Source organism: Podarcis liolepis, assembly GCF_965112155.1.
Source record: "Podarcis liolepis genome assembly, chromosome: 10".
Taxonomy (NCBI): domain Eukaryota; kingdom Metazoa; phylum Chordata; class Lepidosauria; order Squamata; family Lacertidae; genus Podarcis; species Podarcis liolepis.
Window position 1 is genome coordinate 33,135,816 of NC_139562.1, and position 15,153 is coordinate 33,150,968.

Here is a 15,153-nt window from a genome sequence, read left to right on the forward strand (position 1 = left end):
TTTGTGAGCATTCTTTGTAAGAGATTCCTAAACCCGCTCAAGTATATTTCCCTGGGGAGAAGGAAGGGATAACCATGTTTGGCACAGATATGCCCATTGAGTATTAAGGGCCAACATGTAGTGACAGACCCTGTTTATAAGTAGGTAATTATCTAAATTATTTTAAATTATCTTTGTGTCTACAAAGTTGTGGCCCAAAGGCAAACCTTTCTCTCTTAGCAAACGTGCCCTTTCCAGTTTCTATGGTGGCAAAAACAAATTATTCCTAAACAGGGAAGTATCAAGCAGCTTTCAACCATGAGAAAGAAAAGCAGTGCTAGATTTCATTAGATTAAGTCATAATTCAATTGATAGAGACACATTTAAATAATGTGGCCGAATTTAAAACAATTCGATCCTTTCTAATCTCATAAAGCCAGACAGCTGAAAAGGGGGATTTCAAAGGGAAGATGCTCGAGGAATTTGGCGGGCTGAAATCTGAAGTGGACTTTTTCTTCGGGACTGATGTGTGGATTAGAACATAGCCCTCTACAGAATCCAGGCTTCCACCAATTCTATGAGGTGGCCTTTCCTTCCTTCCTTCCTTCCTTCCTTCCTTCCTTCCTTCCTTCTTTTCTTTTTTCTTTTCTTTTCTTTTCTTTTCTTTTCTTTTCTTTTCTTTTCTTTTCTTTTCTTTTCTTTTCTTTTCTTTTAAAATCCCCTTTGTTTAACAGGCAATATCTGCTGCATGCTATATGTGGCTGCAGGTCCCTCACAGGGCTACTGTATGAGAGGAAAATGGCTGCCCCCATTTAGGCAGCCATCTTTTTTTCTGTACCATGTCCCTGTGAGGAATGTCACCTCACCACATGCCATCACTCCCCCAGGGGCATTGGGGACAGTCATTCACTCTAGCCACTTCAACAGATTTTGTTTGTTTGTTTGTCAGAGACCATTTTGAAAACTACAAGTAATTTATTTGAAAACACATTTGAAATAATTCAGTGGAGGGTGCTGAATTTTGGCGTTGCACAGGGCACCACTGAAATTTGAAAATCCAAAGTCTGCCACTGCAAGGACACATTCTGGCCAAGCTCATAATAATAATAATTTATAATTTATACCCCGCCCATCTCAAGGAGGGTGTGTTATAGAGGTGGTGAGGGGTGAGGCCTGTGGAGAAGGAAATTACCTTGGAAAAGTCCTGAGAACTGTATAGAGAGATCTGAAGGGTCACATTCAGCTTCTGGGCCAGAGGTTCCCCTCTCAGCTCCATATGTAGACTAAAACCTCATGGAGCTTGGAGTGAAGACTATATCAGGCCATTTTGAAGTAAGTCTTGAAACACCTCGCCATTGATACCTACTTCTGAGTGTCATGTTTTATAATGGATTTGCACACTATCTAAATCAGGCATAGGCAAAATTGGCCCTCCAAATGTTTTGGGACTACAACTGCCATCATCCCTGACCACTGGTCCTATTAGCTAGGGATGATAGGAGTTGTATTCCCAAAACATCTGGAGGGCTGAGTTTGCCTATGCCTGATCTAAATGGTTTCTAGACAGGTGTGAAGATTAAGACCTCTCCTTTGATTCACTGACTATCTAGACATTAACCTTAAATGTGTTTATGTTAAGAGTTTACATTAACTGGTAAATTGACAGATGCTATCATTTATATACATTATGCAAATTGTTTTGCATAATCTTGCCTTGTACACAATTACATAGTATTTGCTGATGAATAAATTGGGTATTTACAAATAATACAAAAAGCAATCAGAGACTGTAGGCTATGGGCACGATCCTGCCCCCGTTCCATCACTTTTAGGGCCAGTTGATTTCAGTGAGAAAATTTAAGTTTATCTTTCAATGCCTCATATTTAAATTTCAGTGATTAAGTATGACTGGATCATACTTTGGGAGCGCCACCTGCCAGGAAATCTGCACAAACTGTATGACATCAATGGGAGTTATGTGATTCCATTGCTACTCTTTTCAACGGGGCTTGCACAAGAAAACCTGTTGGTGAATGGTGCCTGTTATATACTTTATATTGGATTTCAGAGGGAATGTAAGAAGTCTGGAGGATTGTGAAGGTCCACACAGTAGCTCTCTAGGGATCTAGTATAGGATCAGTGGTTTTGCTGCCTGCTTCAGGAGTTACTTTGCTTCCACGAATACTTGTGTATACTTGAGCTATTGTGAAGCCACCATATGACCCTGCTCCTCTTTCGTCTAAAGAAAATGAATCCTTTAAGCTCTGTCCCTGGACTGATGACTGCTCAGGGACATTCCGGGCCCAGGGTGCCTTACTTATGCCTGGTCCAAACCAATAAGTCTTTATCAGAGGGCCCAACAAGGATACGTCACTCGGACTGACTGCTAGTAATTCTCCTTTCTTTCCACCATCCTAGTCACTTATACTGGGCCTTTTCCCAAGCTTAGGCAGATAGGCTTCCTGGTCTGAAGTGCCTTCATAATTCATGGGCTTCTGGATCACTCCTTCTCTTGGATCGTGACCCTGGAGTACAACAGCTGTAAGGGCCTGAGCTTCCATAGGCTGCACATGCTATAATACAGTCGGCAAGGGATTTCTCCTCATCCATGGCTACAGCTTGCAGACAGTCATCCTCCAAGCCACCTTGCATGTTCCCTTGCATTTTTTACATATTCTCTACCACTTTCCCCTGACTGCAGGCCTCAGCTACTCTACCTTTGTACCATGATCTACAGTTCTTAGGACTCTTCCCTAGCTTTTCATTTGGATCACTGCTGGAAACACCCAAGACAGACAAGAGTCTGTTGTTTCTCAGCTACTAACCCTTCAACACGTTCAAGATTGATAGGGAACTCCTTAGTTATCCACATGGCAGCTCTTCTGTTGGGTCTCTGGGCCTGTCTTGACTTCCTTATAGCTGATGATCCAGTAAAGCTCTTACCTCTTGATATGCCGCCTCCTGACTCTTGTTTGGAGCTGCTGTAATTTCTGCTGCTCTCATTTTTTGGCTCACACCAACTCACGGTTTCCCTCCAGGGTGGGTGGGTAATTTCCTTCTTTGTGACCAATCTTAAGTGCTCTCCTCTTCCTCAAGCAGCGGGAAGCAAAGGGATAGCATCCCTCTATTTAGTTTTCTTTGGAGAAAGAGCATGGGATAATTAGGGTATCTTTGGTAAACTGCATATTTAACATACAAACAGCAAGCAGGCTGTTATAATATAGGTAGCACAGCCACTAAGCCCTAGATTAGATTCCCAGAGCACAAAACTGTGGACCTACACAACCCTCTGAGCTGCCTTGAATTCTACTAACTTGCAGCTGAAACTCTCTAGTTCATGCTGTCTTTACCCCCACAGTCAAACTGCCAACACACTCATGCAGAGCTTTGTCTCCCTACCTGCAATCTTTCCTTTCGTTGTTCTTTTTGGTTATCCTCAACAAGACAGGCAATGAATAAAAACGGCATAAGGAAAAAGACAGCTTAGCAATGGCTCATAGTAATTTGCAGTGCGGTCTCATACAGTTAAAGCAAATACAGTCAGAACAAGCCTAAAAGGGAGGAGGGACTTTGATCAGGGAGGAAGGAAAAAAAGGCAGGGGCAGGGATGTGCTCCAGCAGAGTCTCCTGGGCATGTACTTCATGCAGACAATCCCACAGAGAGATCACCTGTGCAGAGGCGTAGTGTGGGGAAGGGCAGGGGGGAACATGGCCCCGGGCGCACATCTTTGAAGGGATGCAATCAGGTGCCCGCATGGCAGGCATGGAGTCTTGGTAGCTGAGGCACGGCAGCAGGTGGCTTGGTCTAGTGGGCAGGTGGATGGAAGCAGTGCGTGAGGGGCCTGTTGGAGGCGGGCTCCGTTCACCCTCCACGTGGGCTTTGCGTCCCTCTCACATGTGCCCCCACCCCTGCTGCAACACTTGCCCCGCCCTGATGGCCAGCAACCCATGTTACACTACTGCCCCAGTGTTCTAGTGCTAATTTCCGTTGTGCTGTCTGCTGAAGGTGACTTCTCCTATGGTGTAAGGGTACATGAGTCTTCTGACCACTGAGCAATGAGAGGAGGAGTTTACAGGGGACATACATTCCTTCCAGTGCTGTAGCACCATCCTTTTGCCCATCAAGAAGGCACACAACGTGCTATTATGTTGTCTGCCCATCGAAGTCCCTCAGCGTTGGAATATAACCGGTACAATGCGAGCATCCAAGAGGTTTAAGTTCCATCCTGCTGGTGAATTGCCTAGCCACGAGCTGATCAGCCCTGACTTACCTTCATGCAATCAGCTAAACATGGGTCAAAACAGTAGGGATGGGGATGGGTCAATAGGAAATGGCCACAAGCCAGTGTGGTGAGGCCTGTGCAAGCCTCTTTATTTCAGTAGGTTTGTGAATGCATAATGCTGAGCTGGATTAGGACCAGCGTGTGTGCAATTTGCACACATGATGTTGGTGAAGCATGCTTGAGAGTCTAGCTAGTCCTTGAGTGTGAGAATCTCCCTTACTTTATACTGTGTTTTCCTTGCCAGTTGGGTTGGAACAAGAAGTGCCAATACCTAAATAAGCCTGCAAACAAAACCTCTGCTTATAGACATTTCTTATCCCCCGTAAGCTCCAGAAATCCTGCAAAGAAAGCAGAATTCTTGGGAGATTTCTCAACTTGATATCAAGAGGTTTGGATAAGCTCTGCTTCTGTAGCTAAGCTTCCAGGGGGGCTCTTCTGTATGGGATCTTCAGATTTGATTTCCCCCCAGCCACTGGCTTGTATTGTCTTCCCCATAGGGTAAGGTGTTCTCTCTGAATACTACTACAACACTGACTGCATATTTTCTCCTCCCCATCGCAAAAGAAGCAAACTGTTATTTACAAAGGTGTGCTTGTGACAGTAAGACTTAATTCAATTTCATAATCATATGCTTCATTCTCTCAACATGGTCACCGGACTCTAGTCCTAAAGATACGGGCCTTGAGGAATATCCAGCTGTATCAGGGTAGGACTTTACCGACTTGAAAAGTTGCTTTTATGTGATTAATTGGCTTGGCCTTTTGATGCAAATGGTGGAGGATGGCTGAACAATTCCAAAAAGAGCAAGGACTAGTCACCATCCCTATCATTTCTGTTAGTGCAGTTGAGGTACTTTGTTACAATATGTAGGAAATCATGCAGTTAGCTTTCTTTGGGAGCTGAATAGGCCTCAGCAATGAGGATATAATGGAAAGATGTGCTGTTTATTAGAAGAAAAGCTTTTCCCCACTTGTAACTGACCTGCCGTGTATACCTCTATTTAGATTCAAAAGAAAAGTCTCAGCAGCACACTATGTTCAAAATAAATTTCCTTCTCTCAACCTCATTTGGATGACTTCATCTGCAAACATCCAACAAGGAACCTGTAATTCTTGGTTTATGTCCTTTATCTGGTATAGTTCTTCCTCAGTATCAGCTCAGTTGATCAGTTTCAGTGGGAGGTCTCAAAGGCAAGTGGCTGAAATCCAGTTAGGATTTTGCAAGTGAATTTAACAACTTGTTTGAGTAAGAAAAATCATTTTGTTGTCTGGATCCATCAGTACTTTGACGGTGGCAGGGGGCATTCTGGTTTCAAAGCCAACATATTGACTTTGGGGGTTAATATTTCAGACACTTGAGGACTTTTTTTAAAAAGTATCAATATTTCTCTTGTTTTTAAATACTGTGGAATGGTACAGGTTAAGTAATGCCATAACTGCACCCCAAATCCAGATGGTGTTGAAATGACTACATATATATATATATTCACAACATTTTATTTTTCTGAGTTGTTTAGATATTTTTAAATATCTGAAAGTTTTGCTTATCTGTTGGGTATAAATAACTTAACAATATTTCACATGACATTTGTATTGAAAAGCTCCAGTTGACCTGTGGATTGCATTCCAAAGCGTTAATAGCATAGAATGTATTTAAAAGAACTCGTTGGATGATTTACAAAATGGAGTTTACACTGCAGTATGTATGAGTAAATAGTGATGGAACTGTCCAATGGAAAATGCACAGATTGGGTGTTTCCACGCTGTGTTTTTAGTTTCTCAGGCCAGGAGCATCCCTTTTACAGCCATCCGTTCGCACAATTATAGTGGTTAATGTGAAAGTTACAACTTAACTTTTTATCATTTCCAAACGCATGGAAAGTATAGTGTGTGTGTGTGTGTGTGTGTGTGCGCGCACACACACACACACACACATGCACAGTAGAATTTATTTATTTCTTTGTTTTAAATTGGTTTGCCTTTGGTTCCGTTTACATGGCATGTGCAGCGGAATGAGGTGAAATGCTTGCAACTCCATCTGTGCAGTTTCCTCTTCCATTTCATCATGCAAAACGTCTAATGTGATGAAGAGAATGTTCCAAATAGAAGAGATTGGTGGAGAACAGAGAGGTACCCTTCCAGGCTGAGAGTCCCAAATGTTGGGTATGAACCTGCCTTTGACCCAAATGAGGTGGCTGCTCTTGGGTGTTGTGAGGAAATCAGCACAACTGAATGTAGAGCAGTGATGATGTTCCACGGATATCTCCTATTAGTAATACGTTTGGGAATCCCTGGCACAGGAGACTGGGTGCCTTTCGTGGAGATTAACACATAGCATTTTCTTCCTTCATCTCCTGCTGTTTGCTGAGCTTTTGAAATTAAGTTAAGGCTGCCAGCCATCAACCTTGAGGTGATGCCTTTCCTTTTAAAATGACAAGGCACCATGAACAGATGCTGCAGCTAAGCTTCTGCCCCTTTCCTCCACCCATCACTCCAGCCTCCCTCCTCTCCTGGTTGCAGTACAGCCAAATTTAAGACTTACATTTTAAGTCATGCTTGGTGCAGGTGGTGGTGGAGGGGAAGGGTGGGGGCAAAGGGACTCACAGAAGAATGGTCTTGGTGCCACAATGGCTGCCTATTTATTCCACTTCCTTGGAGCTTTGAAAGTGGTAGGTGTGGTCTCTGGGTTGATGGGCAACATTCCTAAATTCAATGCCTGAGCCAAATGAGATGGGGTGGACGGGGCCTGGGGTGGTTTTGATTTAAACTTTTCTCTCTTGGTTGGGTTCTCTGGACTCCTAGTTAGTTCAGGGCATGACATTCTTTGTGGGCAGGAGCTGAGGTAGGGAGGGTTGAGAGTCAGGGAAAGGGTTTACTAGATTAGTGTCCAATCACAGCTTTGTTACCAAATGGCCATGTTGGCCCAGATTATTTTCAAAATGGCCGCTGGTGCTATTTCAGCATATATCAAGGGAACACTGCTATGGATCCTAGTTGGGGGTGGGGCAGGAGGACAAAGCATTCTGAATGCAAGCTTGACGACACAAAGGCATCCAGTGTGGGGTTCAGGCAGAGACTTGGAAATGCAATTTCCTCACACAACTAAAACGGGGGAAGGAAACATCATTATTACTTTCCCAGCGTAGCGCCTTCCCAAGGGAAAGCGCCGTCGAACTCAGGCTTGCCTCGTCTCTCTGAGGCCCAAATCCCACTACCCCCACCAATCACTACTCTTCTTTCTCCCAATCCTCCTATCCCCAACACCTCCCCCTCTCCAATTCTTTTTTCTGTAAATAGCTATTTCTGATTTCGGACAAGCAGGGATCGATAGATTCTGGAGGGGGGAGGACAATTGTTTTACTTTTTCCCTTTCTCTTAATGATTTTTGGTGTTTGAACTTGAAAAATAGTATATATTAGTGTGTGTGTATGTGTGTGTGTGTCTATATATATAAATATATATACACACACATACACAGGCGACATCAACATACACACACACATACACACATACAAATGGATCCTGGTCAAAAAGAAAGTCGTTGATTTCCCCCCATTGATTTCTCTTGTTTCTCACTGGGAGTTGTTTTGGGAGCAGATGGTTTTTTGGGGGGTGGGGGGGGTGAAATGTATAGATTTTCAGTACAGCATTGCTCAAACAATGCAGGGAAAAAAACTTTAAAAGAAAGGGGGGAAGGAACAACAACAACAAAAATAAAACAAAATGAGAAAACTTTGTGATGTACAGAATCTGTAAATAGTCAAAGATTCTTTCTCTTTTCTAACAGCAAATTATTTCTGTCACTTTATATTCAAAAATAAAGAAACCTACCACAAAATATCAGGGTAAAAAAACAACAAAAAACCACAAAGCCCAAGAATCAGAGTCTTTTCTTGCATGTGGTGACGAGTGCCAAAGTGTGTTGTTTGGTAGAAATGATTTAAAAGCCTGAAGCACCGGAAGTTGTGTGAGAGGATGGATATTGTGTGTGACTCAAAACATGATAACCTGAATCTTTAAATTGTTCTATAAATGTTTATAGGGATATGGAAAGCCATCTCTCTCGCCTCCCCTTTCAAAATATGGAGGAAGCTACGGGAAGCTATCTGTCATGGTTCTGAAATTAATGTTGCGGTGTGTGTAGTTGGAAAGAGGCTATTTAAATATATTTCACATTGTCTCCCTCTTCAGCTTTTCACAGATTGATGAGGGGAAAGATCAGCAAGTTCAGATTCCATTCACCAAGGCAGAATTCCCCACAATCCCCTCCCTTCCCCTGAAGGTCTCTATAATCCAGTGCCCAGTTTCTGTGGGACCTGCTTCAGGCAGCAATCTGATGGCCAGAAGTGTGTATTGCAACACAGAGGGAATGCACTGTCTCTCAGCAGGGGTGCCTCTGTTACAGACACTGCACATGCCCTCAGGCGTAGCTGGAGCATTGCTTCCAAAATCCAAAGAGCAACTCAACATGAACATCTAAATGCATAAATATCAATTAAATAGAAACCTGAATAATTAAGCACATGGCACCTACACCTTGAAAGCCCCACCCTTTCTTAGGAGTGATGCTATTGTCCAACTTTTCATTATACCCTGATTAAAATTGGGTAGGGCTTCCTCCTGAGGCCAGATTCTAGCCTACAGTTCTCCAACTGCCTATTCTCTGATCTAGATCACAGTAGAGGGGCTGTTAGCCTATTGCATTTAGCAAGTGTACTATTTGTGGGCACAAATAGTTGAGCTGTAAACCCATACTGCTATTCATGGGTAACGTTCACTGAGTGTGCATTTTGTTAACCTGTGTAAACAAATAGCTAAGCTGTGCAAATCAACAGGTGTACACTCTGTCACACAAACACTTGCCCAGATTGCACCTCTGTTTGGTGTAATGTGTGAATTAGTCTTATGCCACAATGAACAAAAACCAGGAAGAAATGCTTCCTGATTATTAAAGGAAGAACAAGCAAACAAACAAACAAACAAACAAACAAACAAACACCCTCTATTCTTAACAAATTAAAAGAGGAGACGAAAGAAAATGACACACTCCTTCCCCCAGAAGATTATTTTTAAATACAAAAAAATTATAACACAGATCTTATAGGACCATGTCTGTAAAACTAAGCATTGGAAAGATGTGTTCTCTATTTCAACTTTTTGCTGAAATAGCCACATTTCTATCACTCACATAAAATACCTGTTGGCTATGCTAGTCTGCCACAGGTTCAAGGGGGAGGAAGAATCCCAATCACACAAAAAGCTTTCACGTTTGAAAAGGCCATACACGCCCATTCTCATTTTGTGGCACCCTCTTTTTCAGTGTTTGAAATGGGGAATGAAAGGTGTGTGTGTGTGTGTAAGAATGATTTGAATGAGTTTAAAGATATGTGTGTCTAGAGAATGAGGATTATGTGTGTGGGCTGGTTGCTCCGGGTAAGTGAATGTTGGATGTGAGAATGAGTAGAGAAAAACTACTGTCTGCAGTTATTATTTAAACTGATGTGGATGTATATTCTATAAACAAGAGTAGGTACTTTTTTTTTTTAAAGTCAGGTTGATGAGGCAGGTGGTTAACCATCACTAACCTCACCTGCCAACTTAGTTGCCATTTTGAAGTAGAGATTGCCTTTTGCAACCATGGGCACATCTTTCGTTTGCCTTCACTCTGAATGATGCCTTCAAAGCATCACAGAATTGTCCATGTTTTCCTAAACAAGCTGAACCAACCATTTCTCTGGGGTTGCTGTGTGTTTCCCAAATACTTAGGAAATGGAGGTCGGAGGCTGATCACCATTTCCCCACGAAGCAATGAACCATGTCTGAAGAGGATTTTCTCAGGCCCCGTCCCCAATTCCCTGGATTTGAATGTATGGTACAGTTTTCATCATTACTTGGCAGGATTATTCAGCTGAGAAACTTGCTATGTGGTCACATGTATGCTGGGGAGAAGGGTCCCAGTAGGCCCACACAAGTTTAATGTATGGGGGGCAAACATTGCAACCATGCCTTCTGCCACCCGTTATTCCAAAGGGAACAAATCACTGTTGGTGTGGTTGACTGGCATAAGAAAGGGCACTATGTGCGCTCTCATGTCCATGCATAATGCTCTACCACTGAGATGGTACCTGGCCCAATCACTACTTGCATGGATCTTGATATGGGTACATCTGTACATGCATATAAAAATGAATACATGAGTGAAAATAGCATACAAAATGCATTCTATTGGGGAAAATTGCCAAAATGTGTACAGAAGTCAAAACTGCATATGAAAATGTGTTTATTAGGATTAATTCACTCTGAAATGCTGGTGAATTATCAAGAGGATATTATTCACAAGTTGCTGGAGAAATGTGGAGAACTGAATTTAAGACTGGAAAAGGGAGAAACGGAGAGAATCAAAATGGACAGTTCCTCCCATTCTGATCTGTATAGCAGGATTCTCAATTGCTATTGATTACTCAGAGCAGCAGCTGCAGCAAATTTCTCTAAGGGTGCATTCACACATCACTTCTTTGTCCTGGATACTCTTAAACTGGTTCTGTGTGTCAATCCCTAGGTTGGAAGTAGGTCCAATAAATCACAAGGTCCAAAGTCTCCACCCTTTGGATGGGGAGAATACTAGAAATTGAATCACATTTATAACATTTGCCCAGCAGTTGCCCTCCATGAATGTCATCATATGTTACCCTGTGATGTCTCTCCTGAGAGTTCTTCTGGGCTTGTGGCTGCTTCTTGGTTTTTCTTCTTTGCTTCTTAGTTCTGCTTATACTCTGTGAGGTGACATGATTAGAAATCCTCATACTTACCGTATTTTTCGCTCTATGGGATGCACTTTTTCCCCTCCAAAAATTAAGGGGAAATGTGTGTGCGTCCTATAGAGTGAATGCAGGCTGCGCACCTAAGCCCAAAGCCAGAACAGGGAGATGGAGCACTGCACAGTGCTCCGCCTTGCTGTTCTAGCTTGGGGATGGCTGCACAAAGCCTCCGCAGGGCAGCGGGGTGGAGGCACCCCACTGCTTTGCGGAGGCTTCAAAGGCTGCGCTCCGGGGGCTTCAGGCAGCTATCTGCAAGCCTTTGGAGTGCAGCAGGAGTTCCCGCTGTGCTCCAAAGGCTTGCGGATAGCCACCTGAAGCCTGGAGAGCAAGAGGGGTCGGTGCACATCGATCCCTCTTGCGCTCCAGGCTTCGCTTTGCTGGAGAGGCGATGCACAGTTTTCCCTCTCTGCGCAGCGCCCCTTCAGCAAAGCAGGAGGAGAAATGGAAGGGGCTCTGTTTCTCCTACTGCTTCACTGAAGGGGCACTGAGCAGAGAGGGGGATATTCCCCCCCCCGTTCTCCCCCTCCTATGGTCCGGTGCGTCCTATAGAGCGAAAAATATGGTACTTCCTGCAGGCAGCCAGGTGCAGCCCATATTGCAAGCACGGGATGAACTGAAAACCCCTTCCCCAAGACATCCACAGATGTTACACCCAGAGAGGTAGGAGCAAACATTGCATAGGGGCAAATATTCCGATATGCTCTGTCCAGGGCTATGGATCCCCAGAAGAGAGCAAAATTATAAAGAAGCAGGATTCTTTATATATTACACTTATTACACAACTGTGCATGTTTCCTACTTTCCCATAATTTATGCAGCGCCTGCCAATCATTGGAAGGCGGCAAAGTGTAGCATGTGCCTTGCCTGATCCTCTCTTGAAACCTTGTTCAGACTTCCCTGCTATGCTTCTGAGATTTCAGTAGGCACTTCCCACACTTTTTCCAGCCTTAAGGGCTAGAAAGTTTTGTTTGTTTGGTTTTTTTTAAGAAAGGAAGAGAAAGGAAGCCAAGGTTCTTATACAATGCACCCATTATCAAACTTTGCACCCATTATCAAACTTTGCACCCATTATCAAACTTTGCACTTCCACTGCGTGTGACGGCAGAAATGTGGAACATCTGGCATATACATTGTTGTGGGATTGTGTTTCCTTCCACTGCTGTTTTTCTATAAAAAGAGGTGCCAGAACTCTGCATGAACGCCTCCCTTGTTCTCTTAGAATGGCAATAGTGCCCACCTGAGAGGTGCTGGAACTGAGTTCTAGTGAGTTCTGGCTGAAAAAAGCCCTGTGTCCCACAAAGAAAGGCAAAAGGAACCAAAACTAAAACCAAATGAGCTATCTAGAGAGATATCCACAAGAAGGAACATTAATCTCAAAGCACAAATGGGAAGGGAGAGGGAAAGAACGACACCGCCCTTAAAGACATTGTGAGGGGTGTTTGTTGCTGTTTTGCATCCATTCACTTTGTGCATCACACCACTCGCACTGATTCTGGGGTTCCCCGGTCTGCTACATACAGCACAGACAATGGAGAGGTACTGTGTACAGTGCAAGGATTGAACTAGTACATCAGAGCCCTGGTTTGGAAGCATGGGAGGCAGGTGGCATGTTCATAGTGTCTGGCTGGAGGGGAGGTGCAGAGATTGGGCCTCAACACAGATATCCAGCTTCATCCAGGGCATCTTGATAAAAGAAAGCCCCTCCCACCCCCTCCCACAACCATCCATAGTAAATAGAACAGCCTCACAAGGAATTGCATTTCAGGGAACAGCAGTGAGCAGCATTTCATCTGCAAATGTACTATGCCACTTTCCGAGGAGAAGGAAAAGAAAATGGGATGTGTTTGCAGAACAACGAAGAATGATTCTCTACACTGACATAAGTGGATAAGCTACTGTTGATTACCTGACTGTTGGTGACAGAGCTCAATTGCAAACATCTGTGCAGGACTCAAAAGGAAGCTGAAGAAGGAAGTGCAGGTAAGTTTCACTCTCTGGTTCCCTATCTTATGTGAAGTCACTGCTAGATGGAATGTATTACAACTATGATAGTGGGGCTTGGTGGGGGGAGGGGACGCCAGTTCAGTAAATGATCAGCTAAGATGCTGTCAGAGAGCCTGTTATATTATGGCACTAGCAGAATTTGGTGGCAGATTTGCTGTTCTCCTCAGGACAGAACCAGACTAGAAAGATCAGGGAACTTATCAGAACCCAGTACCACCCGGCTTCAATTTCTGGCATCTCCTGGGAGGGCCTGAAAGACGCCTGCTTGAAAACCTAGAGAGCCCTTGCCAATCATTATAGACAATGCTGTGCTAGATGAGCCAATTCTCTGATGCAGAGACAGTCTAAGGCCTCTTCCTAAGCAGTGGCCTCCTATCGCTGTGCCAAAGCCTGCAGAAATGCATTCAGAATGGCTATAATACAGTTGGGTGCAGGGAGCTTTCCACTGCACATTTATTTTGGTTATGGATGCAAGGAGCATCTTTTATGCATTTAAAGTTCCCCCCTCTTGCCCCCTACGTCTCTGAATCAGTAACAGATTGCCAGACCGAAACAGCGTCCATGGTGAACAGGGGAACACACACAAATACGTCACCCCCCTTATTTATTTTAAAGAAAGGAGTTAAGGAGGAATACTGATAACTGAACTGTAGAGTTGGAAGGGACCCCAGGGGTCAGCTAGCCCAACCTACAATACAAGAATCTCAGTTTAAAGAATCACTGACAGATGGCCATCCAATCTCTGCTTAAAAACCTCTAGTGAAGGAGAGTTTGAGACAGTTTGTTTCACTGCCAAACATCTCTTACCCTCAGACAGGTCTTCCTGATGTTTAGTCGGAATCTTCTTTCTTGTCATTTGAATCCATTGGTTTGGGTCCTACAGTCTGGAGCAACCAAAAACAAGCTCGCTCCATCTTCCATGTGACAGACCTTCAGCTATTTGATGGAGAGTTGGCTAAACAGCCAGGATGAGGGGACATTTATGGAAATATAAAAAGGAATCTTTCTGAGTGCTGGTTGGAAGAACCTATGGAAAAGGCCCATCGGTCCATATGAGAGCATATGAGTTGTCTGCAAATGGGCTGAGGTTCAGTTCCTGTCTTCTCTGGGTAGGGCAGGGAAAGATCCCTGCCTGAATTTCTGGAGAGCTTCAGCCAGTCAGTGTATGCGGCCAGTACTGAGCTGGATGCATCCATGGTCTGACTCAGCACAAGCCAATTCCCACTGCTCCTGGTACCTCTTTAACAAGGTACATGTTTTTATGCAAAGAATCTGGAAAGGAGCAGGCTAATCAGGGATGAACTGTGACAGGACACATGAAAGAAGTGCTGCTGCTCCTCATATTTCCACCGACACATCGCACTGCAGGCAACGGCATTCACTTTCTCACTTGCTTTCAAGGCCGTTTTCCTGGCTCAGCTCCAGCAAGTATAATTAAAGCCAAGTTATCTCAAAATGCTACCTGCATGTCAAAGTGTGTAGGGCTGGTTTTGTTTAACCTTTCCACAACTCCAGCACCAAACCGACAAATCAGATTTTCAACTGTTCCAGCTTTTGGTGCTGTAACTCATGTTAATTTGTTAGTCTATTACAGTACATACGTAGAAAATACAGACATTAGCATTCCGGGCATATAAATATAATAATTTAACATTCAGAAGAGCCATTAGAGTATAATTTATTCTCACATGTTTCAAGCAAGCCTAAATGATACATTTTCGAAAGCGTTGAGTGATTAATACAGCACACTGCGCAATATGGCAATAAAAGTGCTTCGAAATGTAGTGCATATTCAATACACAACAGAAATCATAGGGGATGGTCTTCGTTTTTTAATCCAAGAGAAAATAGCCTTTGCCTTTTCTCAGCAACGGCAGCATTTGCCAGGAACACAGATGGCAAGGGTGCCTGTGTGCTCCTTTTATATGGATCAGTACCCAATTCAGATTTAGTTTTCAGCAACCAGTTTGCTTGCAACAACCTGTGGCCTCGGATGCAGGTGTGCATGAAGGATGCATCCAGCAAATTTAATTCAGTTCTGAGACACAGATTTGAATACTGCTTTTCCAC

General features: G+C 43.7%; 1 long non-coding RNA gene across 1 annotated transcript; it reads right to left on the bottom strand.

Moving 5' to 3' along the window:
- Positions 1–2,713: 2,713 nt before the first annotated feature.
- LOC310687452 lies at positions 2,714–8,716 on the bottom strand. Its single transcript, XR_014516435.1, has 2 exons — positions 4,798–8,716; positions 2,714–4,738 (listed from the first exon to the last, which is right to left on the bottom strand). It is a non-coding gene; the product is annotated as an uncharacterized lncRNA (long non-coding RNA).
- Positions 8,717–15,153: the final 6,437 nt, after the last annotated feature.